The 12,237-nt window shown below is 34.2% G+C and overlaps 1 protein-coding gene across 8 annotated transcripts in view; it reads right to left on the reverse strand.

Annotated features, from left to right (window-relative positions):
* Positions 1–12,237, reverse strand: part of VPS13B (vacuolar protein sorting 13 homolog B) — a 741,189-nt gene that overhangs the window by 465,658 nt on the left and 263,294 nt on the right. The gene's annotated exons all lie outside the window — the stretch shown is intronic.

Consider the following 12,237-nt stretch of genomic DNA (forward strand, 5'->3'; position numbering starts at 1 on the left):
AGTCCCACGTACAGCAACTAGAAGGATGTGAACCTACGACATACAACTATCTACTGGGGCTTTGGGGGGAAAAACATGAATAAATAAAATCTTTAAAAAAAAAAAAAAAAAAAAAGAAGGATGTGCAACTATGACATACAACTATCTACTGGGGCTTTGGGGAAGAAAAAAAGGAGGAGGATTGGCAGTGGATGTTAGCTCAGAGCCGGTCTTCCTCAGCAAAAAGAGGAGGATTGGCACGGATGTTAGCTCAGGGCTGATCTCCCTCACAAAAAAAAAAAAAGAAAGAAAAAGGAATAACCATTGATCTACCACAGATAGAGTAGAATAATATATCTCTTTTTGTCATGGGTCTTATTATTAATCAAAGTTATTAAAATGCTATCATGGTAACAATCTACATCAATTATTATGAAGTATTAGAATGCCTGAGCTTCAAAAACAATAAAATTCCGCAATAACATAAAGGTTTGAAGATCACTACCGTGAGACGTCGGATTTCAAAATAATGTTTCCATGGGATACTATAAACATCTTAAGCTAACAAAATAATTTGGCATATTATTATTTTCATTAACTAGCTCTAAAATTGACCTCATTTTTATATTCTAAGCAAAATAAAATGCTTAAATATCAAGTACATAGAACAGGTATTCTTTACCACATGAATCAGATATCTTCAAAACTATCAATTCTTATAACTAAAACCTTTTTTTCTCCCTAATTATAATTATAAATTTAAAATACAAGTATATCCTAATAGAAAAATATTCTGTAGGTGCTCTAACAGATTACAAAATAAATGATTAGGAGAGGAGGAAAATACAATGTAGTAGGCAAGAAATAAGTAGAAAACCTACTGAGGAAAACTAAAGATGACCTAAACAAGTGGAGAGATATACTATGTTCAGAGATTGAAAGACTCAATGTTGCTAAGATGTCAGTTTCTCCCCACATTTATCTACGGATTCAATGAAATCCCAATCAAAATTCTAAAAGTATTTTAAATAGAAACTGATAAGTTGATTCTAAAATTTACATAGCAAACAAAGAACTTAGAATAATCTAAACAATGTCCAAAAAGGACAAAGTTAAAGGACTCGAACTACCTGATTTCAAGATTCAGGATATAGCTACAGCAAACAAGACCACGAATGCTGGCATAAACATAGATAAAAATGAAACAAAACAGACATTACAGAAACAGACCCACAAATATAACGTCAATTGATTTTCAACAAAGATCCCAATGCAACTCAATGAGGGAAAAAAAGTCTTTTCAACAAATGGTGCTTTAACAACTGGATAAGCAAATGGGAAAAAAAAATCCAAAACCTTGATCCCTACCAAACACTACTCATAAAAATTGATTTAAGGGGCCGGCCGGGTGGCGCGAGTGGTAGGGTGCACGCACTCTGCTGCGGCAGCCCGGGGATCGCTGGCCTGGATACTGGGCATGCACCGATACACCCCTTCTTGAGCCATGTTGTGGTGGCATCCCATATAAAGTGGAGGAAGATGGGCATGCATGTTAGCCCAGGGCCAGTCTTCCTCAGCAAAAAAAAAAAAAAAAAAAAAAGAGGAGGATTGGTAGATGTTAGCACAGGGCTGATCTTCCCCACAAAAAGAAAAAAAAAGAAAGAAAAAAAATTGATTTAAGATGTGTCATAGACCTAAAAATAAAAGCTAAACTATAAAGTTTTTAGAGGATATTATAGGAGATTATTTTAGATTTCTTAGAAAATCTAATGCACAAACAGCATTAATTATTTAAAGAACTGATATATTTGACTTCATCAAAATTTTAAAATTTTGCTATTTACAAGACACTGTTATGAAAATAAAAAACAAGGCTAGACTAGGAAAAAAACTTCTCCACACATATATCTGACTTGTATCCAGAACACAGAAGGAACTCTTAAAACTAATAAAAAGACAAAACACCAATATAAAACAGGCAAAAGACTGGAAAAAACACTATACAAAAGAAGGTACCAAATGCCAAAAAGAACATGAAAGATTAACATTAGTTATCAGATAAAAACAAGTTAAAATCAGAATGAGATACCATTTCACGCTTATTAGAACAGATAAAATCAAAATGATTACACCAAATATTGACAAGGATATAAATGGAACAACTGTAACTCTCATATATTGTTGGGGGGGGGGTGTTATATATCACACAACCACATTGGTAAAGGTTTAGCAGTTTCTTATGAAGTTAAACATACACCTACTCTATATTAGCAATTTCATTCCTAAATATGCATGCAATACAAATGAAAATGTATGTTTACAAGAAGGTTACAGAAGCTTTAATAACAATAATCCCAAACTGGAAACAACCCAAACGTCCATCAATAGTAGAATGGAGAAACAAACTATCATATCCATACACTGGAATACTACTTGGCAATAAAACATAATAAACTACTGATACACACATCATGAATGATTTCAAAAACATTATGTTGAACAAAAGACTAGACAATGATACATACATATATCTCCAGAGAATTATGCTGAATGAAAAACGCCAATACCCAAAGATTACATACTACATGACTCTGTCTATATAACATTCTTGAAATGACAAAATTATAGAAATGAAGAGTGGATTAGTGGTTGCCAGTGGTTAAGACATGGAGTTGGGGTGGCTGAGAAGGAGGAAGCAGGAAGGAAGTAGGTGTGGTTATAAAAGGGTAAAAGGAAAAGGTTATGGTGATGGAACCGTTCTGTATTTTGACTGTGGCAGTAAATACACAAACCTACACATGATAAAATTACATAGAACTAAATACACACACACACAAGTACAAGTAAAACAAGGGAATTAAACAAGATCAGTGGATTGTCAATATCCTGGTTGGGCTATTGTACTATAGTTTTGTAAGATGTTACCATTAGGGGAAACTGGGTGAAGGGTATGTATGATCCCTCTCTATTTCTTACAACAACATGTGAATCTACAATTATCTCCAAATGAAATGTTTATTTTTTAAATCACCATATATATGGCCTCTCTTTCCTTGAAGATCTTTCTCCAAGAAACAGATTCTCTGGGCATAAATTGTACATCTCCCTGAATCTCCCTCAGAAGACAATAATTTAAAGATATAAGACTGGGCCGGCCCAGTGGCTTAGCGGTTAGGTGCGTGGGCTCCGCTGCTGGCGGCCCGGGGTTCGGATCCCGGGTGCGCGCCGACGCACCGCTTCTCCAGCCATGCTGGGGCCGAGTCCCACATACAGCAACTAGAAGGATGTGCAGCTATGACATACAGCTATCTACTGGGGCTTTGGGGGGAAAATAAATAAATAAAATCTTTAAAGATATAAGACTGTATTAAAGTTACATTTTTAAACATCAGATTCTTCTCTAAAATACATAAACTCTACAATAATTCAAACTCTCATTACTAAGTTGTCACTAAAGTGGTACTATTTAAACAAAGTACTATTATTTAAACAGATTTTTGATACAGGCATAGCTAAAGAATTATGATTCCTTCGTGTATGCATTAAAAAATAAACCACTATCTGAAGTTCCAACTCTTCTCTAAGTAAGCCTTGGAATCACTTGACTACTTATCATTAAGGAAACTAAGCAACACTATTTTTACTTGACTACCCTGTTCGAGAAAACATGTGACTCAGTTTTTTTTCCTTTCCCATCAAAATGAGATTAATGCAATACCAGTATAATTTCAAGACAAATAAATGGGCAAAAAGTGAAAATTTCATAAGCCTAATATTTACAAGTTTATAATTCATACAGGAAACTTAAAGAAGAATCTTTATTAGGGGGAACATGGAAAGGAATGGATAAAGTCTCTTAATCGAAATCTTTTACCTTGAATCCCGTAGTGTGCATTTAAGGATGTTGTGAAGGATAACCTATGTCAATGTCCATAAAGCACTGATGTTAAGTAAGGACATAGTGTAAATGTAACATTCACTTTGTACTTGTAAACATCCTCTTCACACTGAGCCCCTTGGGACACAAAGAATTTACTGAATGAACTCCTCAGAATAATTCAAAGAACATTTCATTTGGCCTAAAACACTTGAACTGATCAGAAAAAAAAAAAATTAACTGTTCCCTTACTTGCATAAAATGGCCATTTTATGAAAAGTCTAATGTGGTAACTATAAATATTAACCTTATTGATTTCTGATTTTTCTATTTCCTTGCAAATATTTAAGACTTGTTAAAATAATCTTTTAATTCAATCATGTCTGGTTTAAAATTCAGCCATTTCTTCTGTGAAGCACAAGACAAATACTGGAAAAAAGGGTAAGTCACAGGCTATTATTTAAATGATCCAATGAGTCTTTACATTGAGTTTAATTGACATAATTTTACCTGTCAGCACATAAGATGGGACAAATTTCTTCCACTTTATTTATCAATATTGTTGAAACCCCCTTAAATTTAGAATTTTCTATAACAGACAAGAAACAAAGCTTTATTCTATTATAGGTCGATGGAGTTGTCAAAATGCTGCCATAAAGATGCCCAAACTTCCAAAAGATAACTTTGAAATTAGGTTTCAAATACTTAATAAATATGTTAATTGATACTGTTTTTGTTTAGTCCTCCCAAAGAGGCAAAAATATATTAAGAAGTACATAAATGAAACTTGTTAGCAAAGAATCAGGAAAAAAGGGTAAGATATTCTAATTTTGCCTTTTAATCACATAATTACAGAACATAAGGAAAAGTATAATATCAATTCTTATTCCAAACTTACTTCTAAGATGACTTAACAAAAATCTCACCTAGGCTTTAGGATGTTAACGTTTTTTGCCCTGAAAAAAATTATTTTAAATTAAAAAAAAAAAATCCCTCGAACAAAATGGAATTTAAACCACATATATTACATTAATAATTCCCTTAAAGTTTTCCTTGTGTAGTTATAATGGTGAGCTCAAAATATTGACTATTTCTTCTGTCAATCACCTATAAAATGGCATAAGATCACTCAGTGTATTCTTCTCCCTCATGTACACATGCGATACTTTAAATGAAATTATATTATTTCTGTAGCAGCTTTCAGGTTTTATTTCCATCCTGAAATTACACAATTTAATCTACATCAAACAAACTTCACTAACGTCAAAATGCATTAAGAACTCTGTGTTGGATTTGTACAAAAATGCAAATACAACCCAGATGTTTTCTATGTTAATAATATAACTGTTTCTTACAGATTTTATTTCTTAATTTTCTAGTAAGGCATCACTTTTTTAGCAATTCAGAATTTTAAAATTCCTATTTCGATATAACTACTAGTGTCATTTATGCTAATAAGAACGAAAGTCTATTAAAACAGAGAAGTTCCTCATAAAGGAATCTTAGCTGCCGTATAGCTGTAAACTGCAAGATTCTAAAATTAGGCTATAATGTTGCTACACAGTCTGACAGTTCTATTGTCATTTAGTTCCTTGTAGTAGCTTCTGTGGTAAATGACTAGCTTGCAATGCAATGGTAAAAAACGCTGCTTAAAATGAACAAAGTTGATTACACAATAGGTTCAACTAACATCCTATTTTGGTAATCATTTCACAATATATGTAAATCAAACCATCATGCTGTAGGCCTTAAACTTATACAGTGATGTATGTCAATTTTTTCTCAACAAAACTGGGAAAAAAAAGAACAAAGTTGATCCCTGAAGTAAGGTTTTCAGGGCATTTTACAGAACCAACCCATGACAAAAAACAGCTAAGTAAATTGTTAGCACTTTTCACTTAGGTTTTAATTTTTCTTCTATTGGCCTTATCCACTGCCACATACCAGATAAATAACAGTTTAGTGGAATCATCTAGTCTTATTCTGAAAAGAATATTTAAAACATTAGAGGAAGTTCGGTGGATGTGCAGTAAAATTATCTATGACTAAAGAATCTGAAGGAAAACATTTTTAATATATATGAGAATGAAAGCTGAAAAGTAAAGCAACAAGCTTACCAGCTATAATATGAATTTTCTTTAAGAGAATGAACTCCACCAAATACTGTAATTCAATACAGGACTAAACCACTCCTCAACTGGTTTAAGACAAGGGGAAAAAAAAGAATAAATTTTTGACTCATGGCTTTTAGATACTAAAAAAAAGTTACCATGGGACTAAAAGCCCCTAAAAAACAAGATTTTGATGGTTTCAGTTGTGTTTGGAGAAAATGACTAGGTCAATTAACTTCTTAAGGTAGCCCCTCATACCACCATCATTTCCTCTTAACTCCTTCACTTTTCAACCCAGCACTCCATGGCAAAGGAGAAAAGACTTAGGAAATAACGATTAATTCAGACTGACGGTAGGGGTAAGGGAAGAAAAAGGAAAAGACGACAGGAAGAATAATGCAGAAGCTTGTGTCCAGGGGTAAGAAACAAGTATCTTAAGTGATGCTCACAAAGTGCAATCCTGTTCATTGACTCTGTTTACTCAGTACTTGATTAAATTCCCCAAATTTAATTCTTCTTTCTCTTCCAAAGTCCCACCTGCAAATTAAGAAGTTGATTAAACATACACACAAACCCCATCACTGACCCCGGACTAGGACTTCATATTCTCTATGAATGGCAATAATGATATAACAATGAAGACAATACTATTATTGTTTAGTATTATATGTGTGATCAAAAAGTTTTGATAAGAGGTACTTTAATTTTTATACAACAATTCTAGTACAGTGCATTCTGAAAAAGTAGCCCCAAGATAACTACTCCAAATAATATGTTCATATTTTAAACTCTTTTCTAAAATCCTAGGGAAACACTTCTAAATAGGCATCTCTAATGGGTTAATATAAATTACAGAATGAAACATACACGCTGAAGAAGTGTTCTCAAACAGGGGCAATTATTTGGCACTGTCTGGAAACATTTTTGTTTGTCACAACTTGGAAGGTACTACTGGTACCTAAGGCAGAAAGATTAGAGATGCTGCAAAACATCCTAAAATGCATAAGACAGTCCCCCACAAGAAGAATTATCTGATCCAAAACGTCATTAGAGCCACTGTCAAAAAAATTTTTGCTCTAAAGGAACACTGAAGGTAGTAAATTATTTACTGTTAGAATTTCTGTATTGTAATTTGTTATTACAATCTGTCAAGATTGGGCCAGCCCGGTGGCTTAGCGGTTAAGTGCGTGCGCTCCACTGCTGGCGGCCCAGAGTTCGGATCCTGGGCGCGCACCAACACACCGCTTCTCTGGCCATGCTGAGGCTGCGTCCCACATACAGCAACTAGAAGGATGTGCAGCTATGACATACAACTATCTACTGGGGCTTTGGGGGAAAAATAAATAAATAAATAAAATGTAAAAAAAAAAAAAAAAAGAAAGGCTTTTAAAAAAAAAAAAAGAATCTGTCAAGATGATAAGAAAGACTATTCAGTGAAATCCCAGAGGGAATATTGTCCTAGCACAGAACAGGAAGGTAAAAATCACTGAGAATGCTTAGTGGGTAAGTTTAATGTAATCCACTGCAACTGGTGGCTCAGAAAGAAAGAAGCTGCTTCAAAACTGAAATTGGCAGTATCACTGCAAAAAGATCAATTTTATTTATAATCTAGAACTAAAAGGGTTTTTCCCCTTAAAGTAGGTGGATTTCCTTGAACCACTAACAACGCGCACTGGATGTCACAGCAAAAAACGTAGACGTAAAATTTTGATCAGCATTCTCTAATGTGATTTTGTCAAACAAGATATAGATAGATAGATAGATCACACTGTCCTTCCAGAAAACCTTAAAAATATATTTTTTCAAAATTAGTTGTTCATTTTACTAAAACACACGCATGGAAATAACATAGATTCTAATTCACAGTAGCTACTTGTGTAATACTTATTGAAATGAATGATGTTTAAAACAATATGCCCAAAACTAAAATATAGGGTTTAGACTTCTCAAAAAAATGCCAAGAATTAAAATTTCACTCAACATCTTTCACATAAAAACTGGTAAGATAATACTTCACAAGTAGAAAAGTCCTATAATCCAAGAACAGCCAAACTGAATGGAGCCTTAGAAATCATCCTGAGCTGAACTTCTCAAAGAAGGGTACTTAAACTACTAGGCATATACAATGGTAAGCCAAGGAGTACTCAAAGTGACAAAATAGGCACAGTAGGTCTTTACTGCAGAGCAACCTACCTATTAATTAAATAAAATAATGAAATAAAATGGCAACGGTAGTAAATCCTTTGCAGTAACCTACCAACGACCCCACCAGTGCCATTCCACTGGGTTGTTTATTTTGGACTTCCTTCTCTCCATCCCTCAAAGGCTCTACATTACCTAACAATGACCACTTGGTGTACTTTGCAGAATGCCATACCAATCCATCCCCAGTGCTGCACTCTCTTTTCTGTTTGGGGTTTATATCTGGTTAAAAGCATGAGCACAGCTATTAAACTTCCTGAGATTCAACTCTTTCATCCATAACTGACTAGCTATAGTTTCACCTTGGCTAAGTTAATTAGCCTCTATGTGTCATGGTTTCCTCACCTGAAAAAAAGGAAAGAAGAGCAGGTATACCTCATAGGACAGTTGTGACATTTAAATAATTTAATACATGCAAAGAGCATGGGATGGCATCCGGCACACAGTAAATTCTCAATAATAATTACTTGTTGTTGTTACTCAAAAAAGAATTGAATCAATTTAGAAAAATTTAATTTCAAGTAGAACATATGGTGGATTTGTATATGTCAACCTAAGCTAGAACTACATTTCTTAAAATTCTCTTCTCTGTACAGCTACAAGTTGGCACTGGCTACAAAAGATGTTTTCAGCAAGATTTGGAAGGCGGAAGTAGAGTAGCAGCCACATTCTTTTCACACTCAGAATGTCAGCATGGCATGAGGTGATACTGTTGTTCATGCATTTGCTGCTTATCAACTGACCCACCTAGCTGACACAAGCAGCAGCTGGCCTCACAGCCACTCCTGCTTTTGCCAAATCTTATCTTTCAACTTCTCTGACTCCTGGGCCTGGGGCATTGTTCATTGTTAGCTATGTGATGAGGGATACTATATTCTCTCACAAGATACATTTATCATATCATCAAAGTTGGAAATAGTGCAAGACCAAGTTCCACTAATTCTCACAGGTTCCCATGTGTCCTTGCTTCCCCTTACTTCACGTTGATCTTCCCTTCTTGACTTTCTGCCTTGCTGACTTCAGGTAACAACACCAAACACAGAAGAAACAACTTCCACAGACTAAACAGCTCCCATAAATGAGTATGAAGAAATCTTCATAATAAATCCCTTATATGTACATTTCTTGGTGGTCTGCTTCTCTCACTAAACCTTGACTGATACCAAATTTCTTCAAGATGCATTTTATGTATTATTTGAGAATATTCAACTACAGTATAAACCAAGAAAAACAGGACGGATAAAACTCATAAGAAATGTGAACCATAGACAGTAAATTAACTAATATCTTACGAGATATAGGTAGAACTCATAAAGTGTCAGTAAGTAAGCAGCTTATGAAACATCGGTAGGATTCACCTAAACATATTAAATATACATAGTAAATTAGTAATCTGTAAGGGTGAAGGGGGAGAAAAAAAACATATAAACACTGCATGCCACAGGACGCAGGTAGTGTGGTCTGTCTTGTTTGCATTCTATCCTCAGTGCGCTGACTGCCTTATCTCTTTCCTCTTGCTTCTCACTTGTGTTCTGATTAATCTTGATTGTGCTCTGATGCAAATTTTTGCCTTGACTTGACTTGCAACCTGCTTTACAGAGTTAGTGATTTACTGAATATCTTGGAAGCAAGTCCATGGCAGGCAGTATTTTAAGGTGAAATTGCTGTGCGAGGATTTTGTTAACCTGACGCTTTATGAAAAGATTAAGTATACACTGTAAGACCCTACTTAAAACAGTCTAACCACCATGTTTCTAAAAAGTTTGATATGACTCTTTCATATTAAAGGGAGGAAATCTGAAATAAACACAACCCTGACTTTTTTGTTCCTCTTTATTTCTCCAGGGGTCTACTACTGTTACAGAAGATAAAAATTTATCAGCCAATCTTTAAAACATATTTACATCAACTCCCTCTTAATTTATAATATGTGAAGCTCAAAATTTATTAGGATCAACAAAACCAAAGCAGAAAGGTTCAGTACTGATATTATACCACAGTGGGAGACACAATTAAAAAAAAAGTCCATACAAATTAAGAGCTTTTAAGATTATCTATAAGACAGTAATTTCTTCAAAGAAATTTAAGGAGGTGAAACAAAGTATTTATCTAAGTACTGGATCCTTGGTTCCTCTCCAGCAGCCACTCTCCTCTCTCTTCTGCTTCCTTCTGAATAAAATCCCAACTTTATTCAGAAACCCAGAAGCTAATACAACCTCCACTCTAGGTCCAAGCTTGTCATGGCAATCCCATCTCCCTGGACTGGTTCAAGACCCAGAACTAAAGCCAATCAACATATAGCATCCTATGGCAATTATTAATGGTTCAAAGGTGGGCACGTGGCCTAAGATGACCCAATCACACTGAAGGAAAGAAGTTTTTATTCCACAGAAAGAAAAGAGTATCTGCGTTTCTGTTTATCTAGCATACACATGATGTTAATTTAAATTAACATAAGTTTCTTATATTCGAGGTAACCGTTGTTAAAAAAATTGAGACGCTGTAAGAAAATTATTAAGCTACTGAAGGGAAACTTATCTGGAAAATATGAGCTATTTCAAATAATTGAGAAAATATTACCTTTTATCAACTATGGACATAGTTAATACATTAATGTTAAATATTCCACCAAGTTCCATCTTGAAAGAGAAATCCCAAATAAAAATCACTATTCTTTAATAATATTTGCATTTTTAGTCATTGATAAACTTCAAAATTCAAACTGAATTGGGCTGATTTTCCCACTGTTGCCATTTTACTCAATTACATTGACTATAATGCTGTATTTCTTCTTATTAAAGACATCATCAATTATGATACAACATTATTTTATATGTGCATAGAGTTGGAACAACCCAGGAGTACACCTTCGTGTAAGATTAAAGAGAAATAAGCCCTCCTAGTTGATGGGAATAGCAACAAAACCCATGAATTAACCTTTGCCCTGGGCGAAGGGTAGGGGATGAAATCTCCCCATAGAATTTAAACAACTCAATACTCACACAGTTAAGGCAGTCTAAATTTACACTAACAGTGAAGTCCAAATATCATCTAACAAATAACTTAATTCAAAATGGTGTCAGGTTGATGGTATCTGAGATGACCGGCAGAAGCAAACACGAACTTCCTCTCTAAGAACTAGACTTCAGCTGAGGCCAACAGTTAATAGTAAAAGGCCATTTATTTTAAGATGAAGCCTAATTTCAGAAATGTTAAAATCTGGGCGAAAAAAACGTACCTCAGAATTGATAAAATATGCTATAAATTAAATGTGATAAATGATCTATTTTAAGAGACTAATACATGAAATTTAATTATAAATATGGGGAGGAGCCCATGAAAATCTTTTTTAATTAATGCAGCATGTAGTTTTAAATCTGGCTGCTGATGAAATCAGTCTCTCCACACATTTTCACCAAAACAGCCCTTTTGAAATAGATGAATATCTAATAGCATCCATTTGAATCTTCTTTTTAACCATCTTAACGCTTTAACACATGGCTAAAAGCAGCTTAGTTTTATTCCATTTGTTCTTCTCTTTGTAACCAGAAGATGTTGGCCAAGGAAGAGAGCAAAGCCTTAGGCATTTATTTGTATAGAATTTAATTGTATTATACTTTCTAGAGGTCCACTAATCAGAATTTATTCCATATTAGAAAATTTTAATATCTTAAGCTCCTTTTCAACTCTTACAAGTGATATCTTTGTCAAACTGTCAACTTCCATTTTGAGCAAAATTACTTTCTTAAGACTAATCTTAACCAATTGGGTACAAAGAAATTCTCCCTTATTCCAAATTATTTAAGTTTTTCATAAACTACTTACTTATTCAACATCTGGAAAAATTCACATACCAGAAGAAGACACTGTCTTAGCTCCCATGAAGCTTAGAAGCTAGTTGGAAACAAGATATACATCTCAAACATTAAATGTGAATAACACAAGTTTATTCACTCAATATATATACCGAGTACCTGTTGTATATGCCAGGGAACATATAGCCTTTTCAACCAGCGTTCCTCATCTGAACCATAAAACACAGAAAATGATCTGAGTGATTATTTTCTT

The sequence above is a fragment of the Ceratotherium simum genome, chromosome 23 (genome assembly GCF_057802395.1).
Source record: "Ceratotherium simum simum isolate JZ-2026a chromosome 23, ASM5780239v1, whole genome shotgun sequence".
In the NCBI taxonomy this organism is placed as follows: Eukaryota; Metazoa; Chordata; class Mammalia; order Perissodactyla; family Rhinocerotidae; genus Ceratotherium; species Ceratotherium simum.